Source organism: Anas acuta, chromosome 1 (assembly GCF_963932015.1).
Source record: "Anas acuta chromosome 1, bAnaAcu1.1, whole genome shotgun sequence".
Classification (NCBI taxonomy): Eukaryota; Metazoa; Chordata; class Aves; order Anseriformes; family Anatidae; genus Anas; species Anas acuta.
The window spans coordinates 63,012,138-63,035,856 of NC_088979.1; the positions used below are offsets into that span (position 1 = coordinate 63,012,138).

The 23,719-nt window shown below is 41.5% G+C and overlaps 1 protein-coding gene and 1 long non-coding RNA gene across 2 annotated transcripts in view; one reads left to right on the plus strand and one right to left on the minus strand.

Moving 5' to 3' along the window:
• SH3RF3 (SH3 domain containing ring finger 3) overlaps nucleotides 1–23,719 on the minus strand; it is a 232,232-nt gene that overhangs the window by 131,955 nt on the left and 76,558 nt on the right. The window lies entirely within an intron of this gene.
• LOC137855242 (uncharacterized) lies at nucleotides 15,907–18,648 on the plus strand. Its single transcript, XR_011095634.1, has 3 exons — nucleotides 15,907–16,084; nucleotides 16,479–16,589; nucleotides 17,720–18,648. It is a non-coding gene; the product is annotated as an uncharacterized lncRNA (long non-coding RNA).

Genomic DNA, 23,719 nt, shown 5'->3' on the forward strand with positions numbered 1-23,719 from the left:
GACACATGTCCCCTAGGAGTCCCCCACAGCTGTCACACTGACATTTCACAACTGCCCTCATTACTGTCACTGCATGAAGCACAAATGAGAGAGCGCCACATGAAACCCTATCAATTTATGAGACCTTGAGACTCATCAAGACAATACCCACTTTGAAGGAAAATAAAATGCTTTGAAAATACATAAAGAGAAATCACATATGGAAGGGAATTGCTAAAATGACGCATCAATATGTGAAATACTCTTCCAGCTCGCTCATTTGTACAATTTAAAAGTTACTCTTTCACTGGTAAGACAGGCTCGATTATGAAGACGTAAAAGAAAGCAATTCTTTTGATAATTACTTTAGCAATACACATGTAAATAGCATTACAATTGAATCTTGCTCAAAAAATCCTTCTGTGTATTGGCAGAAGATGGATTTATGACAGAAATGTTTACAAAGAGAGGGAGGCACAACAGCAAGAGAAGAAGGCAAGTTAAGAAAAAAAACAATTCAAGCAAGACGTATTTATAATGTGTGGTTTTAGGTTAATGAGAACAACCTGAAGTAATGACTTTACTTTAAATGCCTACTTTAAATGTAATAAGCACTAATTACGGGTAAAGACTGATATAAATTAATTTCTAGAAGCTGTCACTGAATAGCAGAGCTTCGAAACATGATGTAATTGTACCTTAATGCCTCCAAATCAGAAGACAATGAAGAAAAAATAAAATTGCAAGGCTTTAAAACAAATGTTGCCATGAGGGTGTCTTGACTTAGAGAGTTCAAAAGTCAACTTCAGTTCAAAAGGGTGGGGTTAGCAGCAGTGCAGGCCTCGACAGGCAGACATGTAACATACAACATGCTTCTGAAATCACGCGCTGCGGGGAACAGACAGGTTCAGAAGAGAAAGCCACAAGGTCCTGGTGGCTGCAAAGCCACATCAGAGAGAAGGAGGAGCAGAAGTGCTAATGCTGGCCCTCTGTGATTTGCTGCAGGCTATGAAGGGACCCAGATAATGACCAATTTTCTTCTAACAAAATAATTCTAGCAGGGAAGCCCAGGAGGGTCATAAACTATAAATATTCCTAGCTGTTAAATTACCTCAGCCGTTAACAAGTTTTTATTTTTGTCCCGACATTATTTAATACTAAATACAACAAATGCTCCTGAGCTTTTTTTGTGCCACCTTCAGAAGCAGGGGAAATAATTTGCTTCTGTACAATGATGTCAGTAGCTCTGTGGTGAAGTACAGATGACTAGCAAAAAAGTTGGAGGGATCTACCACTGAAAAGGGATTTTTGCCAATAGTTTTGATCTCTGTTACCACTGTTTCACCTCCATAAGTGTTTTCAGCACAAGAGCTTTGGTTTCTGTAAAGATTATTGAAAGTCTTAGATTCAGTGTTGAAATGGCAACTCCTAAGAAAATCAAATTGCGCTTCTTAAAATGTCATCACAAAGTTTTAAGCTGTCTTATTCTTCATGTAACATCTCAGTATAATCTGGACCCTTCACTGTACCGGTGTGGCCACGCATACCTTCCCCATACCCAGAGCAAAGTCCATTTCCAGCTCCCCCAGCACGACTCAGCCCAAGGAAAGGTTGTCAGTGGCTGCTCTTCTCAAGTCTGATCCTCACTTACAGCAAGGCCCTTTCCCATTGCTCTTGCAATGCAAAAGGACCTGCAAGAAGATACAAGCAGCATAAGCATACAAATTGCAGATGGAGTCTGTAAAGTCAGTCCTTGTAGAATGACGCATTTGCAGAGTCAAGGTAAAATCACAATAATTCAAGAAGAAAAAGTAGAGGATTCAAAAATACAGGGGGTGTAAGTTATAAAGGAACTAAACAGCCGCCACCTAGACTCAATTCTTTGGACCATTAAATATTGCCAATCATTTCTGAACTGAACCCCAAAATTTGCATTTTTTTTAATTCTCCTTCATCTCAGGTTAAAGGACATCTTCCATACAGTCATCAAGCACTGGACCTAGGTGAGTAGAGGAGGAAAAAACAGAGGCTTCCCAAGATAGTTGAGTCTGTGGTTCAGTTGTGTTCACTGCAGTGAATGTGATTTCTCGTTTGATGTGGTGAGACTTCAGCTTCCAATTATTGACCCTTAGCAGCCTTCTCTCTGCTGCATTAAGGAGCCTGTTAACGCAGAACTTTTTACATCCTGCAATAAAGATACCTCTCCATATTCTTCTGGAGAATTTAAGCAGACTAAGCTCATATAGTTTGGTGGTATAAGGCATTTGCTTCAAACCTGTAAATTATTCTGTGTATCTCTTCAAACATCCTAATTTTTTCAATAGCCCAGAGTTGCGTGTTAGTTGTTCTAAGACCAGTCTAATTGATACCATTTTAGGATATAAAACCTCCCTTCTATTTCATCATTTTTCTAGGTTTCTTCTCACCACTTTCCTGAATCTCTTGCAGTTTAGTAACTACAACCTCCTACATCCTATAAAATGTCATAGCATCCTGGACCCTGTCCACATATGAAGATGTGTCCTCTGCTCACTGCCTGCATTCAGAGTTCCACATTTCTTTGTAAATTGCTCTGTAATTCTGCCCTAACCTGGGAGACACACAATGTTGTCTTTTGTTACCGCTGAGCTGGAAAGTACTTTACCATCATCACCTGATTCATACATGTAATCTTGCCTTTTTTTTTTTCCAAATACGGAACAGAAATGTTTATTGATGTTTTCTTGTTTCTGCATCATTAACAACTTTGCCATCTCCATCAAGTGATGCCTTATACTATACTGCTAGGACATCTTTTCTTTCTAACATACTTAAATAATCTTTACCATCCCCAGCTCTGCTAACCATTGATTTTTCCCTGATGTCTTTAGCTCTCCTCATCAATTTTCTACACTTCATAACTTCTAACTTTTATCGATTACCATCTTTACTCTTTTTTTTTTTTTTTCATTTTGCTATAATATTGCTTCTTCATTTCTGATTACTACCTTCCTCATAATCGTGAAACAGGATGGGCTTCTAGATGATAGTGTCCCAATCTATGAGAGAATCTATAGCTGCTCATCCCATAAAACCCCTTTTAAAAACTCTTCTTTGCATTTTTATAGCAAAATATTTTCTTACAGTTAATTTTACTCCTAGTTTTCTCTAGCTTTGGGTATAGCCTCTGCTGAGGAACAAAGCATAAATACGTTACTCTTTCATTTATGCTACACATTTGTATGCCTGCATTGAATGTAATCAGACTGTGATCACAGGTTGCTCATCAGCCACTAAGGCACACCTTTACCAGATTATTTACAAGAAGATTTTAGAAGGCTGTAACTTTCTTCTCATCTGCTTTGTATTCAAACTTTAATAATGTGTTAGCATTGTCTCTTTGTGGCAACATCCCCTGTATCAATGTCATTCTTCCTTCCACCCATAAGCAGATTCCTTCCACGCATAACAGATTTTGGATAGGGCTTTGAGCAGCCTGGTCTGGTTGGAGGTGTCCCTGCCCATGTCAGGGGGTTGGAACTGGGTGGGCTTTAAGGTCCCTTCCAATCCAAACTATTCTGTGATTCTGTGGTTCTATGATTCTATGCTTTGCCTAGTTTCCAAGAAAGAAAATCAACTCCAATTTGTACAAACCTCCCAATTTGTACATACAGGACTCTTTAATCTGGGTAGGAAGTGTCTCAGCATCTTCCTGAGAACCTAAACTTCTAGTTTCACCTCAGAAACACAGCCAACTGTTCAAATCCCAGGTCTCCTGCATTTTCATTTATTTGCATGAAATATCTAAGAAAATCATGCTGGCTTTTCTACACGTCCTTGCCTGAAGTCTTCTTTTATCTGCATAATTCTACATTTGCCCAAATAATTTATTCTATTGTTGGTAACCACTGGTGGAAACTTGCCAGCCTTACAGTTTTGATTCATATTTTTATACTAGGGAGACAGCTGACAGATTTCTTGCTGAATTCACTATTCATTCTCCTAAACATAGCACTGGCAGTGACAGCTAGTTGCATTTTAGGATGGCTGAAGAATCTCACAGCAGTAGATTCCTTGCTCCACAAGCTGTACCCCTTCAAGTAACTCTCCAGTAGCTCTCTTTTTTGATCTGCAAGGAGAAATTTCTCCCGTAGTTTTTTAAACAGATATCAAATAAGGGTTGATATATCTAGCTAGAATGCATGTCTTCTGGTTTGTGCCCTTCACATAAAAGTTTCTTTAATTTTTAATTTTTCCTTATCATGCATTCTCCCTCATATGATCTCATAATACCTGGTTGGCCAAGCCTTTCTCTTAAGTGCTGCACAGTGGTGGGATACAAGCCCCACAGCTGACAGAACAAAATATAAGAGAAAAGGCACAAATAGAGCGCTTCAATGAAACACCAGACAGCATTTCTGCCTCTTCACCCAGAAAGCATACTGGAATTCCCTAACGGGCTCTCTGTAGGACATCCAGTGCAGCAGCTCTGTCTGTCCTAGGGAGTGTTTAACTATTCTCCTTTTATTAACTGCATCACCCTGAGACGCTATGACTGGTTCACTTAGAAATTCTGGAGAATACATGACATTTCGGTAGGTTATTATCTGAAGATTTATACAGATTAGCACAGATATGTCATTGTAATATATGTCTGGACGCATACAACTTCAGCAGTCAAAAGGGAAAAAGCCACTGGGGTCGTGGTATGGCTATACATACGGGCTGAGATTCATCACTCCTGAGTTCAGAAACCTACCTGAGGCCCCAAAATTAGAAGCACAGCCACCCTTGCCTCCATAATTAACTGATGAAGAATGATATACTGAAATCAAACTGTCCTCTGCAAAGTGCTTATTCCTCTCCCCTGACTATACAGAGGGGGCCTCGCTGACATGAATTAGGTGGGCTGGGCCCTCGCAAAGGTTAGCAGCTAGCAAATACCAGTGAAGGTACTTAGTAAGGGTTCGCCTTGTTTGAGCTACAGTATTTTCCCCAAATAGACCGGTCAGCTCCCTCCTGGAGAGCTATTTGAGCTGCATTTTTCTAACAGGCAGCTCTTGTGATTCCGCTCAGACGCAACCAGTGATTTGGTGCTTTAATAACACCTTGGTGCTAAGGTAACCCAAGAATATAAAATGTGGAGGGTGTGTGGTGTTCCAGCCGTAATGTGCTTTTCCTGAGGAGCCCCGCAGAAGGACCAGTTGTTAAGCGTTGTTATGACACACTCCTGGGCTTTCACTTTGACTTCTTTTCACATCTTGTTGAGTTTTCCAGTGTCTGAAAAGGCCATTTCAATGTGCTGAGGTCATATGTTAAAAAGCTGAAAGCAGGGGCCCTCACTAATGGTGCTCTGAAAGCAATTGTTTGGCAGAAGTTCATCACATAAATCGCTCTATACTTTTTTCTTAGGATCGTAAAAGGAAAAATTATACTTTGTCCTCTAAGGAGGTGATGCAAAGATGATGTCCAAGAGCCATTGTTCAGCCACCAAGAGCTGGAATGGGAACTGGAATAAATGGGTGGGGAGAGAAAAGTCCATTAGCATCAGCAGAGCGTCCAGAAGAGCACTGGCAGGCAAGAGGAGGAAAGAAGAGAGGCAGAGACGTTGTAAAAACAACCAGGAGAAGTAAGAATATCCCAAAAGACAAGTACAGAGGCAAGCAAATCCCTCATTGCAAAGCTGACAACATCAGACTTTTGTTATGTGATCGAGATGTAATATTTAAATTTAACACTAATTTTCATAACTCCGCTTAAAAACCCTGCAAATTCTGGTGTGGAAATGTGTATTTTTCTTTCAGAATACTTCGTTTCAGCTTAGGCTGAACAAAGTGCTCAGCAGTTTAAACCAAGCAAACTAATGTTAATTAAAACCAATGAAAGGGATTTCCCACAGCCTGCTATACTTGACCTACTCTGTCTTAAAGACATACTGAAAGTAAACAAATGTGTTTTTTTGTTTGTTTGTTTTGTTTTTTACCTTTCTGATCTGTCAAATGCCCAGATGCTGGGAACAAAGTTTAAGACTGGTGATTTGCAGTAAGGGACAGCTTTGGCCAGTACAAAGAGGAACCACGTGGATACACTAAATTCCTGCTTCAAGCCCTTTTCTCCCCAAACTGGTAACAACAGCACCTGCAGAAACAGTTCACAGACATTTCCTGCCTGCATGCACAGAGGGAACATGCCACAGGTTCTCCCAGGAACCCTCAAGAAGACCCGGGTCCTTGGCAGGTGACAGTTGGGCAGCTAGAAGAAGCTGAGGAACCAGAAAAAAAAAGCACATGTGCTAAAAATGAAACCTCAGCAGGGACAGCTCAAGGGCTGGACCTGTCTTCCTTGCTCAGGCTTACATGGGACCCGGTGAGGGTGTGACAAGGCGAATTGCAAGCTCCTGATCACACGTATGCAACTTTGGTGGCTCACCCCACCAAAATGCATAAGGGAGCTTCATGGGTGGGACACGGAAGGCTGTCGTGCCTTCTTTAATACTCAGGTATTCAAGAATCATATAAAATACAATTGCACGTGTGTCTAGTGACACGCTATGTGGATGCTGGCCAGTAAAGCTTCAGGACAAAGTGAAAAGGGTTAAATAAAAAGTCTGTACTTCAAGGTATCAGCTGTGGTTGGCACACAGAAGGCAACCATGAAGAAACTTAGAGCAAACTTTACAGGAAAAGCACAAACAGTTCAATTTGTTTGTTTTTACAGTCATCACAGGCAAAATAGAGCTGCTAGCAAGAGTAAGAGAGAGCAAACAGAATTTTTGGCAAGCAGGGACATTTCCCTTGTGTTCTGCCTCGTTTCCAGGTTTCCATCTCTGTTTTATCTGCTTACACTGCAGACTCCAGTTTGCAGAAAGGCAAGGATAGTGAGACCCAAGTTGGTATTTTAGTCCCTAATATCTATATATGAATGTTTTGATCTATATGAGTCTGATTTTGTAAAGTTACATTTATGGCTGTCCACTCAGTGCTACTGACAGCAGAACCAGCGGCGAAGACAACGGGAAGCACCAGGAAGTTTTTCCAGGACCAGTGACTTGACAAGCAAAATCTCAGCCAGTTCATGACCTCTTACACGTGCTGTGTCCCATACTCTACCCTCAATTACAGTTCGAGCAGCCGTAAAGTAGGGTATGAATTATTTTCAGACGCATCGGTGTTCGTGCTGTGCATCAATTGTAAAATATTTTAATGCCCCGTGCAGTCGAAGATGACATCAGACCTTCTGAAATGTATACTAAACCTCCGGATTGCAATTCAAAGCATATGTTCTGCCTGGTCTGCTGAGGACATAATGGTACAAAACTAGGATGCTTTTAATGAATAAAACACTAGTCACCGATACCACGTGCATTATACATACTTTCCACTTCACAGGAAAAGCAGTTACAGTTTTCGCTGCCTGAAGCCATACTACATTGCACTGTGACTGTATCACATATAAGAACATAAGTACATTGAGCCCATGCGGTCTTTAAAGGGGAAATGTTTAAACGAAGCCTAAAGTGTTGCTGGCAACTCCAGACCCAGCACCTCAGCCTCTGGGCCAGCAGCAAATCCACCCCATAGCCCAAGCTGGGGGTGCAGCCCTTCCAGGAGAAGAAAACTGCATGTCTAGCATCACCTCTGCTCAAAAAAGAAGCTTCTTGCATGAGTGGTAGTGTTTGCTTGGGCTGCCTGGACAGATTTGACTTTAAACAGCCATACCCTGCCCACTTCTGTTTCTCCAGCAGTTTCAAGTGTGCATTATAACCTCATTATTCTCTGCCCTAAACTATCATTTTATATCCCTCCGCACTGCTGAAATAACTACCTCAATCCCTGCCAAAAGTGACTGCATTCCAGCAATACTCAAAATCATATTAAGGCTTTATCCTAATCTTCAGCGGGGTAAATTTAAAGTGCCTCAGCAGAGGAGTGGCAGCTGCACCACAAGACAACGCAGAGGCGGATCTGAAAAGTTAATGCCCGTCAGGAGCTGAAGTGGAATCTACCTGTTCTGCATCTGGCAAAGAGCATCCCTGTGCTAATCCACATCTTCTAAGGCAAGACAAGCTGGAGATTCATGAAAAATTGGCCCCCACCCTGGCAACAATAAGAGAATAATGGTTCATCAATACTTGCATTGATTTAACCGTGTTTATTCCAAGTTGCTTTCAGGATAAATTTAATGCAACTTCAAAGCAGATTATTCTGGTGCAGGGTCATAAGGGAGAGTGCTTGCTTTGTGATTGTGTTTTTGTTGTTGTTGTTTTGTTTTGTTTTTCAGGATCCACATAAACTAAACTAAACTGTACCTCTGGTAAAATACGAATGTTAACAACTGGACATGCGATGCTCCAGATAAATCAGCGTCTTACACCGATCTGCAGATCTCTCAGCTTCCTTCTCTTATGGCGTGAAGTCCTATGCACTAGCACGTCCCTGTGTGCCCAGTATGTGAGATTATCTACTGGGTATCTGGTCCTGTGAGCTGGGGTGCACCAGTGACAGGTGCCTTGCACCAGTGGACCCCCTTCTGCCCTTATCCCCTGAGTAAGGGGATGCAGCCCACTGCAGCTCAAACCTTTCCACTGTATGTGGACACCACGGGAGAAGATGGGAGCTGCTGACATCTGAGATATCGCCCATATTTTGTGGCATCTGACTCTCATAGCCCATTCACAAAGAATTCAGAGGCTGTGTGCTGCCTTTAGTATAAATTCACTGAGCTTTTCTCAACTCCACACGCTTGTATTCCAAACAGAATGCCCATAAACAGATTTTGCAAATTAGGTTTGTTTTTTATTATTTTTGTCTCAGAGTGCCTGAAGTTTAACCCCATTTGTATACTGCTTAACACAGATACTGTTTATCCTTGTTTATCCTTTACGCTGGGGGAGTGTGTTTAAGCAGACAGAATGAGTGATTCTGTTCTCACTTGCATCTGTGTAAATCAGGGGTAGCTTCATTAAGCCAATGTAATTACCTCGATGAAAACTAAAGCTTGAACCTTTTATTTCAAATTATTTTGATAGAACACAGTTTAGGCAATTAAGTTTAATCTCACAGAAAAGTTCAACCTCTTATTGACAAAAGGGTATGTTGTCTTCTAGTTTTCTCGTTTTCATCACCTCTTTCCAGCAGAGCAAATATTTTTTGTTGAGGCCCAATGACCAGTCTTTCCTAAGAGACCTACAGTGAAGACTATTCCAAAATATTCAGCTTTCCATTTCCTGAGGCAGACATTTCATTCGCTTTAGGGTAAGCTCAGCCAGTCAGGAAAGGCCCTCTTTTTTTTTTTTTTTTTTTTTTCCAGAGTGCTCATAATCCATGTCCTTTTTCCTGGACATACTGCATCCTACTTTACTTGGTGTATAAGGTAGAACTTGTAAGGATCTGAAGCAGATCACTTCTTCCTCCCCTGTTCCCAGGCCTACTCTCAGCTGCCCATATGAGTCTCAGTGCATCCAGAAAAGCTGCCTTTTGCTTTTTTGGCTTTGTGCAGCGGGAATTATTTCTGAAGAAATTTATAAATATTTGCTCTGAATGCCTGAACAAATGAGTTATTTCCTGAGCCTTGCCTCTTGATACCTTAAATCTGTTAGCATTCTGGCATCAGAGCCTCTGTTCCCTCAGTGTCTCGGATCACAGCGTGAACTGACGGCTTAAGAAAAAAGGAGAAAGTAATCTCTGGAAAGACCGAGGAACGAGGAGAAATAATTAAATAAAAATAGACAGGAGAGCAGCTCCGGCTCATCTGGAAGCAGAGGCTACGCCGAAGAAGCCCTAGCGGTGCCTGGTAGCTCTGTTATCCTGCCCCTTTCACTGCTGTACTTCCTACAGCTGTGAAGGGCAGGTTTAGGAAGGCTTTGCATCAGCCGGGCTCTCGGGCTGCCGCTGGGTATTTATGAGAGTCTCCCTGCAGAGAGGTCAGAAAAACACCCAATGGGGGAACAAAGAATTTCGGGCATTTGCTCTTGCTTCTCCACCCTCCCGCCTGGGTTTTGCTCTGCTTTCGTTCTCTTCTCTCCAGCAAGGGCCACCCTGCTGCCCCTGTTAGCCTGCAATCCTCCCAATTGCATTTGCAAAATACATCGGACTTATCAGTGATGATTTGCAGCGAGTGCGCTGAGTGAAATCGCCAGCTGTGGCTCGTGGGGGCTGGATGTCCCCCAGGGCAGCAGGAGTGCCTCCACACCACGATGCACACACCGCTCCGGAGCCAGCCAGCAACCGCACGGCCGGCACAAAATTGCTTTAAGAGAGAGGAAAAGTCTCCAGCAGCTACTTTCGGTCTTTCCTGAAAGGACTGCGCTACAGAAGTACTAACAAAGAAGCAGATGTAAGATTTTCTGTGACTTATCTCCAAGGCAATTATTTAGAAATCTTGATTCATGACGTGCCAAGCCTAAATTAATCCCCTGGTTTAACAATAGAAATGTATATGTAGCCCTCTACGTTGCAACCAATAGTGCACGCTAAGCATTTTGCTTTACAGATTGTTTTTGAAAGTACAAAGCTGTTTTCCCCCTTTGGAGTATTTTAGGCAGAAAAATAATTTTCTTAAAGAAAAGACCTTGGCTAGGGACAGTTCCTGCTGCCAGATCTTATATCTATCTGCTTCTGAGGGCTTCAGAGGGGTCAGGGAAAGCCAGCACCATACATGGCTGAGAGCTGTGCAGAAAAAGCATGCACACGTGCATGCTTGTGCACACACATGTGGACACACATACACACAGACAAGCACAGTTATACAGAAAACAGCAAAGCATGTTTTCCCCTCTCTACTCCCTCCCATAGGAAAGTAAAATTAAATGGCACGAGTCCCTGCGGATTAGCATTCCCCAGGCTTAGTTATTGTGCTTATCCGCAATACATCTCACTACTCATCTCACTACTCATTGCCAGAGGCAGTGTGAACCAGGAAAGAAGGGGCAGCTGGCGTGCTGCGGTGTAGTTTTCTCTGTGCTCTAATCTCTGTTGCATCAGCTGCAGATTTGGAGAAGGGGCAATGCCGCTAATTGCACTGCGTATGTCACAACTTCTTGCTCAAAGTGTTGGAAACTTCATGTTTGGAGACCTATTTTCTCCTCCCCCCTTCCACCCAAACACTGTTCTTTCTTTTCAGTGAAAGTCAGCTAGGTACAAGATTTTAATTTAAGCTGTCAGTCAACAGTAATGCAATAGCTGGAAGCTCTGACTCTGCTTCTTCTCTGTGTGTTGAGTACCGCTAGCGTATGTGGTATGTTACAACATGAATGAGGAAAGACGATCCAGGGCCAGAATAATTAGCAACCAGGCCTTATCTAGGACAAATAAAACAAGAGAATAAAGCTATTAAAATATGCTGCTTATTTGCTGCTGCTAGCATGGATGAGGCTTCTCATGGAAATCAAAAAACAATCACGGCAACAGATTTCTTTTCCTGTCTTGTTACAATATCTGGCAGAAACTTAGCTCTCGCTGAGGGCAGGAAAGTTAAACCCAAAATAGGAGATGTCAAATAAGTGCCCGCAAGCCTACACAGCATGGTGCTAGCAGTATATGGGAGTCTGAGCGATCAGGGTGATGATGCAAAGCTGTGGATACTCCTAACTTGGAGGCCAGCCTGGCAAACCATCCACGTCTGCACGGATGCTGTCACACGCAGCACTAGGTCCATCAGGCCAGTGGTGATTCCTCCCTTTGGGTTTCTGATGAAAACCCAGATCAGATGAAACCAGGTTTGGAGCAGTGGAATAAACCACCAAAATGAACAAGGTAGACATAAAAAAACAGCTTTCATTTCCTCCATTGTTGTTTTTAATTACCGTTCAGAATGAGAATCCATAAAGCAGCATTTCCTCGAGGGGAGGAGACGGCACCTCATCAATCCTCCAAGAAACCAGTGCCAGCGATGCAAGGTCTGTCTGGGGACAGAGAGTAGCCCCATCCCCATCCCTATCCCCATCCCATGGGGGCACCCGCCAAGGGGACAGGGGGAGGCCCTGGCTCTGGGGACCCCCATGTGGAAGGGCTCATGTGGGCACGAAAGGGAGGAGAAGCCAGCTCATGGCTTTTTGGCTCCTCATGATGCTATTTTCGGAGGGTCTTTTGAGCTGTTCTTGTCGATGTTGTATAATTTGCCCCCTGCTTGTCCCTCCTTTCAGGATTTCAACAGGAAGTGCTGTCTGGTTTTATAGTCTGCTTTGACATTCATTTCCTATAAGGTGTAGGAGGATGACGTAAAAAAAGCTATACATACATATATATGTATCTAATAGATGGAGAAATAACTCTGCCTTAAATGAGACACAATGAAACTCCCGATTAAATTGCCACATTAGTTAGGTTTGACAAGTTCTAACCTTGAATACTAGGAAACTGGAAAAAAATAATTAAGAAAGATATATGCAAATAGGAAGGACAATATTTATGTACCAGGTGGCATTAGACTTCAATCATGTTGGCTGAGATGCTCAGTTTGGCTCTTTCAGTTGCTTTGTCAAAGGGCCACAAGTCCAACTTTCTTTTGACTTCCAGCAGTCTGGGATCTTTTATTTGCTATTCACAGTGTTATTAATTCTGGCTGCCTGAACATTTTCATTACAAGACAGAAAGGAGGAAACCAAAGATAACTTATCGGGCTTTGTTCCCATTTAGGTGCTCCTTTGAGATTTGCTTTTGACTGGAATGTATTTCATTAATTTGGGGGACGTTCTGGCATGGATGTCTAATTAGATCTGCTTAATGGTTTTCATGTCACATAGGCATGTAAATCTTTCCATGAAAGACAAGGTTTGCATGGAGAGATAGTATCTTTTATTAGACCTTCAGATATAATTGAAAGGAAGGGACAACATTTTCAATTTTTCCTTTCTTACCCCTTCAGAGACTCAGCATCGTGAAGACCTGAACACTGCAGTCTCTTCATGGTCCTGTGTATGAGTATTCACTCATTTTTTCAATAAAAGTCTTTGCCACATCTGCATTTTTCCTATTTATTCTGGAATTTCAGTCTTCTGACATTCACCTGTTTTTGTTTTGTTTTGTTTTATAGCCTACTGCACATTATATGTATCTTATGAATGTTTATATTCAACGCTACCTGTTCAGAGGTGGAAGGCATCCCAGGTGGATTTCCTTCCAGATTTCTACGCCAAACATCACCTACTCTGAGAGATTTACAAAATGCAGTCACTGCAGATTTTGTGTTACTGCCTACTTGACTTAAATGTGCATTTGGCAGTCCCATATACTTGTCACCTCGTACACCCAAAAGCAACCATAAAAAACATAAAATATCTACTCTTCCCTCCTGAAATCTTTAGTGGCAAGAGACAGACAAGTTTGCTGTGCCTGGCTTGGTGGCTCACTGTTTCTCCTAAGAACAGCTCAGAAAGCACACCCACAGGCCACTTCCATCCTTCAGTTTAATCTTTATTTTCCTGATGCTGGAGATACTTAAGTAACTGACAAGGCACATTCTACCCAATGTATTAGACCTTGCACAAGAATTTCAACCTTTTATTTACTTATTTATTTATTTATTTATTTATTTATTTATTTATTTATTTTCCAGCCTGATACTAGTATGTTCTGCAAAACATGCAAAACACATTACTACAATTTGGAAAACTTCAGTTATTGGAATAATTAGTTTGGTCTATTACTTGAAGTTTTAGGCAGCTTATAGTTCAGCAGAAAAGTGGAATCCCCTGAAAATCTTCCGTTTTGCCAGACACCACAAAAATTCTGGATCGTTCTTTCAAGCTTCCTCATAAACTTCCAACCTCTCTTTTAATGTTGCTAAATACAAGGCTTCAACCACATCCCATGGCAAATTTCATGGGTTTAATCTTGGTGGCACACCAAGACCTCATAAAAATAGACTTTTCTATATGTAAAAAGCACAGTATTGGGGTATATTCTTGAAAAAAAAAAAAAAAAAGGACCTTCCGATGTGACAAACTTTCTTAGTTGTAGAGATTAGAAATTGATTATCCCACATGCAGTTCTGTTTTGCAAAAGAATGGCAGGAAGGTTAAATTAGCTCCTATCCTCTCAAAAGATAACTTTATTTTTTTAAACACATTATTGTATATGTGAAGGCTGGTTTTAAAACCCTCCTATTCAGGATATCTCAAGGTTGAGTTTCAAAGGCTAGGTAGTAAGAAACCTTTAAAAATCTAACCACTAAGATGCCTGGAATTTGGCACCTGAAAACAGAAGCTGTGCAAGTGTTTTCCTTATGGACAACTTAACATGAGTTTTGATTACACTCATGTCTATTGAAACTTAAAATTAAGTACATCTGATACCTGAAAGTTTTCAGTCTCACCCAAAAACTATATTGCCTATCAGGCAGTAGGGTTCAACCTCAGCCCCCATCAGCAGCGACTGATTGCCGTTAGGTCACCTAATGGCTGCTCTGGGATGATGGGCAAGGAACTGATGGCCACATTTCAGCTCACACTGGACAGGTTTCTGCCCAGCATCAAATGGGCAGCAGGACACAGGGTTGCTCCGTCTTCCCGAGCACAGCCCAGATGTTGGAAGGAAGCAGGTGCTGCCCATGGTGGACCCATCAAGCAGACAGACATCCCCAGTTCCCAGCACTGTCAACTACCTACTCTGCTCAAACACAGCTCACTTTTTTGGAGGAAGGATGAAAAAAAGTCTGTAGCCTCACGATAAACCCAAGTGATTAATAAAGGCAGTTTATTTTGCAGGATAAAGTAGAGCCTTTATCACCTGCAGTTCAATCTACCAACTTAAAATACACGACATCACAGGACTGGTTTCAACACCACATGAAATAAAAAGCTGAAAGTAAGTCTATTTGCGGACATATTTCCAAAAGATAAAGACAGAAGGATACCCAAGACTGAAGGTCATGCTAGGGATTTCTCCCACCCTGTAAAGCTTAAAATACTGAATATAGTGTTGTAGTAACACAGAGAATAATAGTTGTCAAGAGATTTTCTTTAAGACCATAGACGAGAGAGAGGGATAGACCCAGGAGAGAATCTCAGGTTCACAGAAGTGGAGGAAGTTATAAGCTTTCAAATTATCTTCCATTTGCTGGCTGCTTTGGACACTTTTTTTTTTTTTCCCCTGAAACTTAAAACCTCCTTCTAAGCTTCTGTTTTCTTCTGAGCACACTTTATCGCAGTCATATTTTATTTTGAAATGCTCTAAAGCATCAAGGCAAAATGGAAAGATGAACTCTGTTTAATCCCCCTATTGCACTGCAGTAAGAGGAAGCAAGCAAGCAGGAAGGTGTGAGTTTAGGAGGAAGGCAGAGAAGAAATGGGACTGGCATAATCTCATTGCAACTGGGTTTGGAGATCCCAAAAAGGCATTGAAAAGCTTCCAGTGCAGAGCTATCTGGTTGTGGAGAAGAAAACCGTTTTCAACCTTAACTTGACATCATTTGGCACCTCCTTAATTGGCAGGAAGAACATGCTGTTATTCTACACGGCTATGCAGTACGTACCGCAAGAGATTTTAGCTGCAGCGAGAGCCAAGTGCAGACATCAAAGGCTAATATTTGGATGCAAAGAAGTGAGAAATAGGCTGTAATTCTCATGATGAGGAAGCTTTATCAACCCCCTAGTTCTAATAGGAGTTACATAACAGAGAGCTCAGCTACTCTCTGCTGACTGCCAAACAGCTATCAAATATTAAAGAGATGAGCAGGAGCTCATCAGCAAGAGCTGTTGCACAGGCACAGTGCGGCATCCTTGATGTGTGTGTGTGCGTGTGTGTGTGTACTCATGTATCTTGTATGGGAACAAGACAGTCTTCATACCCGCATGGATCCTGAAGGCCATCCAGTGAGTTAAGTGGCAAATCTCCACCTTCTGTTTTGCACTATGTTCCCCCCAAGATGCAGGCATGCCACAGAGGCTGTATGGGAAGTGATCAGAAAGATTTGGGTCAGGTGCTGTTTGCAGCCCCTCTGCTGATTAAGCTAATGGGCTGCCAGTGATGGACCATTAGGGACAAGTCCCTAAGTCAATACGGGACAGAGACAACAGCAGTATCAGTTCTCAAAGTACCAGGGACTTTTTGAGACCCAGTCATGGAATAACATGGAAATCTCAGTTTTCCCCTTCTATAGAAGTTCTTTGCTGGCCCCTGTGATTAAAGTAAGTTTTGCAGTTCTAAACTAACCCCTGTTTTTTCCTAGAGAGGAGGGAAGGAAAAAGAGTCTGACTCTTGGATTCTTGATACTTGGAGTTGGCAGTACTGGGGTTCTGCCTAGATGACCCAAATCGAGTGTTGGGAAGAAGATGAAACACATGGAAAACCATCTGTTGGGCATCTTCTAGACTAACCTTCAGTTTAAATCTACTTTCTTGTAATGCTGAGTTAGCAGGGAGGTAAGCCCTCATGACAGTGGATGAGGCTTTTCAAGTGGATCAAAGCCTTGGAAGGCAAAGAGGAGTGGGATGTTTCCACTGAGTTCCAGGTGGTTTTGTAATAAGATGAAGTATAATTTGATTCCTTTTGTACTCTGTGCTGACATAGCCATTTTCACAGAGGGAATAAAAACAACTTCAGGACTTGTGGGGAGCAAGGCAGAACTGCTGACTGCTTGATTTCAAGCGGTTCACCCATCGGTATAGCCTGGTCTAAAAGCACACTGGACAGGTATGTAAAGAAATGAACTACAACCAACTATAGTTTTATATTTTTGATCCTGAAGAAAAAGAAAAGTAAAAGAAATAAGGGGAAAAAAAAAGAAACTGAAGAATATAAAAAACATTAATGCAACATAAATAATGTAAAAAGCAGTTTTGTAGTATCCTAAACAATGAATAAACAAATTCAGATATGATCTTGAACACTGTCACTGCCAGATAGGTTGAGATTTGAGACGTGTAACTACAGGCTCTATCTATAAGGAGCTTATGCAAGAATTCAGGATCCTTAAATGTGAGGTTATCATAGTCTGGATAGAACTAAGAAAATCAGAAAGGATTTATCACTAAACATACATTTAAATTGTATCTGCTTTGACAAAATACAGACACATATTGAACAACCAAGAATTTGGTAAATGTAAATGTTGGCATTTCTGTTTAGCAAAGGCTGATGACATTACTGTGGAAGAACATTGTTTTGTTTATACGTGTGGAGCATCATGTGTGCGTAAAGTTCCTAAATTTATCCAGAAGCCTTTGCAGCAAGCAAAGTTGCTAGAGAATTTCTGAAACTCTGTGTAGTAAAAATATTTTCATTTACTAACAAGTGAAAAGAGATTGATCTAATCTGCTAATGATTAATGTCACCAAAAATTTGGTAGGGAGCACTTCACAAACAAGAAAAGGAAGGTAGTTGCCTGTTCACATTTTAAAAATCACATCTACTCCAGTTGTTTAAACTAACCCTAAGAACCGAAAAAGTAAGAAAAGAAAGAAACCAGTGTGAAAAAGTATGCTAATGTGTTCTCCTCTCAAAGGTAATTAATGAATAAATAATAAAAAAAAAGTCAACAGAAGTAAATAATGTCCTTTGATAAAAGGAGAAATTACTCCATGAGACTCTCCCCAACATGCTTCAGAACTTCTTGCACAAGTTTTGACCACTCTGACTAAGCTGCTCATTAACTGCCCATTTTTGCCGTATCATCTAAAACGCAAAGGCAGGCATTAAATTTCTCTATCTTATGGGCTGCAACCAGGTCCCAGAATACGGTCCCCTTACCTAAAAATAACTTTCTTCCTCTTTTTTTTTTTTTTTTTTTTTTTTTTTTTTTTTTTTTTTTTTTCCACACCCAGATAGCATTGACCGACCAAGAGGAACCTCAGCCCACCACAGGCACAGCCCAGACTTTTGGGGCAAGGACGGGGAGCAGCGTGGCCTACAGCCATGGCCATGCAATGCATGACAATCCCCACCTCTGCAACCTCCTCCTTCCAGATCCACACCCGATCCCAGTCGAGGACCAACACCCACCTTGGAGCAAACCACAGCTTGTGCAGCAATGCATTTGTTCTTCTGCTCATCTCTTTGGTATATGAGCTTAACATATATTAAACTAATACACTGGAGAAGTTCAAGGATTAATGTCATATTTATGTAAACAATAGCAAGCCTTTTGCAGTGCTAAATGAAAGCCCAACCACCTGCAGCTAGGTTTAGTTTGGCAGTGCTCTCCATAAATAAATGCACTGCTAGCATCACAGCTATGCTTGCTCAGTTTGATAATTCAGCCAATGTTAGACCTTTCATCAAGCAGTTCAGTGTACGAATGCTCATTTTCCCAAAAATAATTGGAGCCTTTGGGGTTTCTTTGGATGGCTTTTCAATAGACTTAAGCCATGCCATGAATGGGGTATTAAAGGACAGACCACTGACAGAATGAACTCTCCCTTGTAGATTTATGGCCAGGAGACACCAATAAAGAGAGTACAAAGAAATTTTTTTGTTTGTTTGTTTTTAAATGGCACTTAAAAAAGACATATTTTCCCTAGTGCTCAGGTACTGGACTTAAATGAGTCAAACATAAAGAAAACTCAGATGATAACAGTTCGGAGATTTACAGCAGGCATCTCCACGCTAAGCAACACACTGGGACTCTGACCTTCTGCAAAGGTCTGCAGAGGTCTCCCAAATTGCTTTGCCCTTCACATGTTTGAGGGTGCATTGCTCAACAGCCAGAGGTACTTTTGCTGTGGTTTATTTTGCTTCCCTGGAACATGATCAAAGACCCAACAAATAATTCTTCTAGTCCCACACAATCGCAGTCTGAGCATCAACTTTTCTTTCAAGCACACTATTTGTACTTTAGTGTTTTCAACAATGCATTTAAAGCCAACTGGCACAGGAAGGGAGGATAGTGCAGAGGATATACATATTTTTTACTCCAGACATGTTAAACCCACAGCTCTATTATGCCTAGCACTTCAGAGACATTAAGTAAACCTTTGCTGAACATCTATCTTAAAAACTGTCAGTTATGCTTCATTTCTTCTATCCCTCTTTAGTTCCATGTAGTAAAGTATGTCTTTTCCTATAATAATGTTACAAAAAATTAGTGTAAACCCTAATTACTCAGCATGGTTGCAGGGCACACATCACAGGTCAGTCTGCAGCACCAGTAGTCGCCATTCAATTGCTCTCCTACCTTTGGTGCTCTAACTGTCCCCTTTCCCTCCTCCTCTGTTTCTTCTCTAGAATAATCCTTTTTTTCTTTTTTTTTTTTTTATTTTCCCCTCTAACTCATTGCTTCTCCTTTACCCACACACAGCTATTGTATGAGCTTGGGCTGATATCTGGGTTTAATTAAGCATACTTGTATAATGTAGCAATACAATTTCGATATGACTGCTATGTTAGGAATAGTGCAGTAATATAATGGTCTACTGAAGCGTAGCATTGTCTGTTAAATTGAAGGTGCAGCATCTCCTAACACACAGCAAGCAAAGCCACCCACATACTTCATGTACTATTAAAACTCCCTTATTCAATTTCACTCTCAAATAGTCTTCTGAAAAGAAAAAAATGTATCTTGTAAAAACATAAGGTGGTCTGAAACTAAATGCATATTGGTTTATGATGAAAAAATGCCCTCCTGTCACCAGCTGGAAACATTATCCACTCAGAATAGAATATGTATTGGGAGAAAGGAGCGCAGCAAGGAAATTCATGTCATCAAAGTGGTGTGAGAAATGTTGCGGCTCATGTACATGGTCCCCCATTGCTTGATACCTCTGTATGTTTTTTTATTTGGTTTATTTTCAGAATTTCTAATGTGCTGCACATATACATATGCACCAGGGGAAAAAATACAAAAAAATAAATAATTCAAAAGGCCTGCAAATGCCTCAACTACTCTGTTGATCAACGTTTCAAAACATTTCTCAGTCCAAGTACACAGGTAACATTTTTGCTGACACAACCAAGACAAAAGTCACATTACTAAAGCTGCATGTGTAGATGAAGTCAGAATGACAAAGGAGGGATTATGTTTAGGCAAATTGTGTTTAGACATAGTTAGGGATGTTTAAAATCTACAGGAATCTGAGTGCTGGAGCCAACTAGAAAAAAATTGTTCCTGCCCTCATTTGCAGTAGGATCAGTGCAGTGCTGTTGGGAAAACTCTTTCTCTTGATGAAGACAGTCAGATCTTTCCCCCCACCCTGCTCTAAGGCAAAATTAGAGGCTTCAGTGTTTTCCACAGTTTGTTGGGACTGTTGTATGGATTACTGTATGTCCCAGAAAGCATGGGGTGCTGATGGCATGGGTCTGGACACTCTGATACAGGTTGTCAAGCATCTTGTGAAGCACTACCAAGGAGCAGGGCTGCGGTGCAGCTGGGCTGACACTCGTGTCTGGAACATTAAGAAACCAGCAAATGCCCCTTTGATTCTGCATCCAAAATATTTAAATTCGGCAATGTCCAGGCTTGCCACTGTTTTGCTTTATGATCCATCAGCAGGTGTGTCAGGGACTCACACAGGGCACAGCCTGAACAGCAGAGGGGTCACGCTGGCAAGGCTGGCTGGTGGCACATCCTTTTTCTGTAAAGTAGGGGCTTGCCAATGCCAGCATGGCATACATGGCACCACACAGTAAGTGCAGCACAGGAATGATCACACAGTAAAGTCAACCAAAAGGCACTTAATAAAGCCAAAGAGCAATCTAAAACCAGCGTGCCGCAGTTTGCCACTTTAAAGCCAACATTCAAAAGCAAAATCTCTGATCACAGGGCTCTCCACGTTGCAGATGAACCTCCAATTAGTTTCATTAGGGCAGCTGCCAGGCTGGCAGCCAGGATGTGACTTGCCAAGCTGCAGACTGTAGCTGGCAGTGCAGCTTTATCTGTTTAGGAAACGGGCACCTTGGCTCTGAGATGTTACCAGAATCCGACAGAAAAATGAAAAGCAGTGTGCAAATGCCTCAAGACTTCTTGTGTCATTTGGAAACTCGTGCCTGCAAATCAGTTTCCTTTTTTTTTTTTTTTTTTGCCCAGCACAGGTGCCAGGAAGGTTTTAGAAAGAAATGAGCAAAACCTTTGGCCAGTCTTACGTTTTTCTGATTCTATTTTTTTTTTTTTTTCTGCCATAAAGCAGAATCCCTACTATTAGGATACAGGTTCTGTGCTCCCCTGCTCTATTTCTCCACAGGCTATTAAACAGCAGCCCTTATTACGGGTGAGAGGCTAGATCATGACTAGAGTTGAACCAGCGTAAGTACAGAGTTAATTAATTCTGCTTTAGACAATGAAGTTTGCCCAGATTTACAGTGATGCAGGAGAAGAGAAGCCGGCCTGCTTCTGCCCTTCCACTGAGAGAATTACGTAAAGCTGGATGACCAGCAGTTTTAACATGACCATAGGTGCTGGAGGAAAAAATGCTTGTTAGCACCCAGTTCAGAAATAGTCTTCATCATTTCAATACAGCTCAATAAAAGAGTAATTTGGGGAACATCAGACATCCCATTTTGCATTTTGTGAGCAATAACACCCAGCTTTCACTCTCTGATTTATGGGCTTGCTTGAAGGTATTCAGTGCTAGCTCTATAGCCCAGTTAAACATGATTTGTACTATTCTGGAAGCCCAGAAAGGACACAAAATAGACAACTGAGGATTCTTTTCACACCAGGAAATTCTCATTTGGCACAGAACCAGCAGAGCCAGCTGTAGGCAGTGTATGGGACCTGTCAGGGATACTGCTGAGCGAACGAAGCGTGATCAGACTGCAGATCGGAGTGACCCAGTTGTTGCTTTTAAGGTTCCTGCACGCACCTCAAATATCTTAGGGTCTTGCACTGTGGTGTCAAGTGCAGCTCCCTCGGGAGGCAGTGGGATGCAGGAGGCATTGGGAAAGCTGTGCCTGTGCATGGTGGGTCTGTCCGTGTGGCTCTACCAAGCCAACGAGGAGCTTCTCCCCAACATGCAGCCAGCACCGGGGCCAAGCTGCCTTCGTGCCAGGCGAGCTGATTCCAGGAGTGGGTTTTGTCAGTGTGATGGTGCCCACGCTGGGAGCTTTGGCTGGCAGAGCCATGCCAGCCATAAATCAGACCTGATCATACCGAGGAGTGACACTGGTGAGAAGTCATGGGGAGACTGGGGCCAAGCCTCGTTAGAGAGTCTGGTGTCAGCTTATACAACTTGTGTGACTACATTTGTAGAAACCCATGAGCTGGCTAGACCTTGTAGACTTAAATCACCAAAATACACCTCACACTATCAATATAACCTAATGCTGAGAGCTATCTTAGGCTTACAAACAGTGTAATCCCACACATCCCAGTAAAAAATTGGGCTACGTTTTGGGAAATGCAGCCCCACTGGGCAGACAGCACACAGCAGGGTTGGGGGACACAGAGCACCCAAACAGCCCCTGATCTGTAGCACCGTGAGACTGCTTTGGATAGACAGGCTCCCTCTGTCAGGTATTTCTGTCTTCTTTTTCTTTATTTCCTTTTTTTTTGTTTTGTTTTGTTTTTAAGTCATCATTTTCTTGAGAAAGCAGATGCTTTTGACATAAATGATTTGGCCCAAATCCCACTGTTTTCATAAAAACCGCTTTGAAGGAAATTTTTCAGACTGTTTCATTAAGCACATACATACAACTCGCAATACAAGACTGTAAAGCAATGCCCAACTGTTAGCCATGTGCTTCCTTAGATTAGAGATGCTTCATTTTGGCAATTTTGGCCAGGCATGTGGATAAAAGAAACCTAAATTGACCACCCTTCCCACTATCTGACGTATAGATGTCAAAATTCCTCGGCTCGTTGTCCTCCCCCTCTGCTCCCTTGTCAGTGAGCAGATTGCCTGTACCCATGTTTTGCTTTGACCCAGTGCTGCTTGAATATCCCATTAAGAAGAAGAGGGTCAGAGTGTGATGCTGAGTCCCAGCTCCTGATGGCTCACCCTCCCTTGTCGTGTGCCCACTGCTTGCTCTGCGTGGTTCGTATCCATGCTTCCTCTTCCAAGCACAGATTTTTAAATGTGTTAAAGACTACTTTATTATTAGAAATTGTGTGTGAAAGGCAGTATGCCGTATCAGGGACAAATAATTGTGTGTGTGGTTTGTTGTTCTTTATTTTTTCTCCATGTGTGTTCAATAAAAATAATATAATCATATCCAAAGGACATTCTGAGAAACCAGATTGTATTAAGTAACTTCAGAAGAACTGCTCTACAGGAAATGTATAGTTAAAGCCTGCCATCTCCTCATATTATTTTTGAAACAACCTTCTTTCTTAACACTCATGTTGAATTTTAATCTTTTGTTCCTGTTAGCATTGTCTGATATTCCCATAGCAATAAAAACAAACGCAACTAGTGCATGTGTGTTAAAAATAACCAACTACTACCGCACATTATTTTTGCTTTTTTTTAAAACGTCTACATTAATGCCCATTAAGATATGAACTAGCTCAAACAGACAGCCAAGAAATGTCCTTAAAATTAAGTTTCTTATTGATCTCCAATTTTAGAAAGGTATACATTAATGGGTGATGGTATAAAAGATTGCTTAATACCATTATTTCTGTATTTTTCCATGCATGGCTAAGGAGTAAAAAAGTCAAAAAGGGCTCAATACCTTTGAAACTAAAAATATCATATATTAGATAATGCTTACATTTTGTCAAATTGGGGGATTCAAATAAATGGCTGTCAAAATACAGTCTGCTGGATGCAGACATTTTTATGTTTTTACTTTCTTAGAGCATTTGATAGGAGGGGATTCGGAAACTTTAAGCAGTCAAGTTAAACTATATTTGAAAAGCCCAACTATGGCAGATAAGCTTAAGCCTGAAC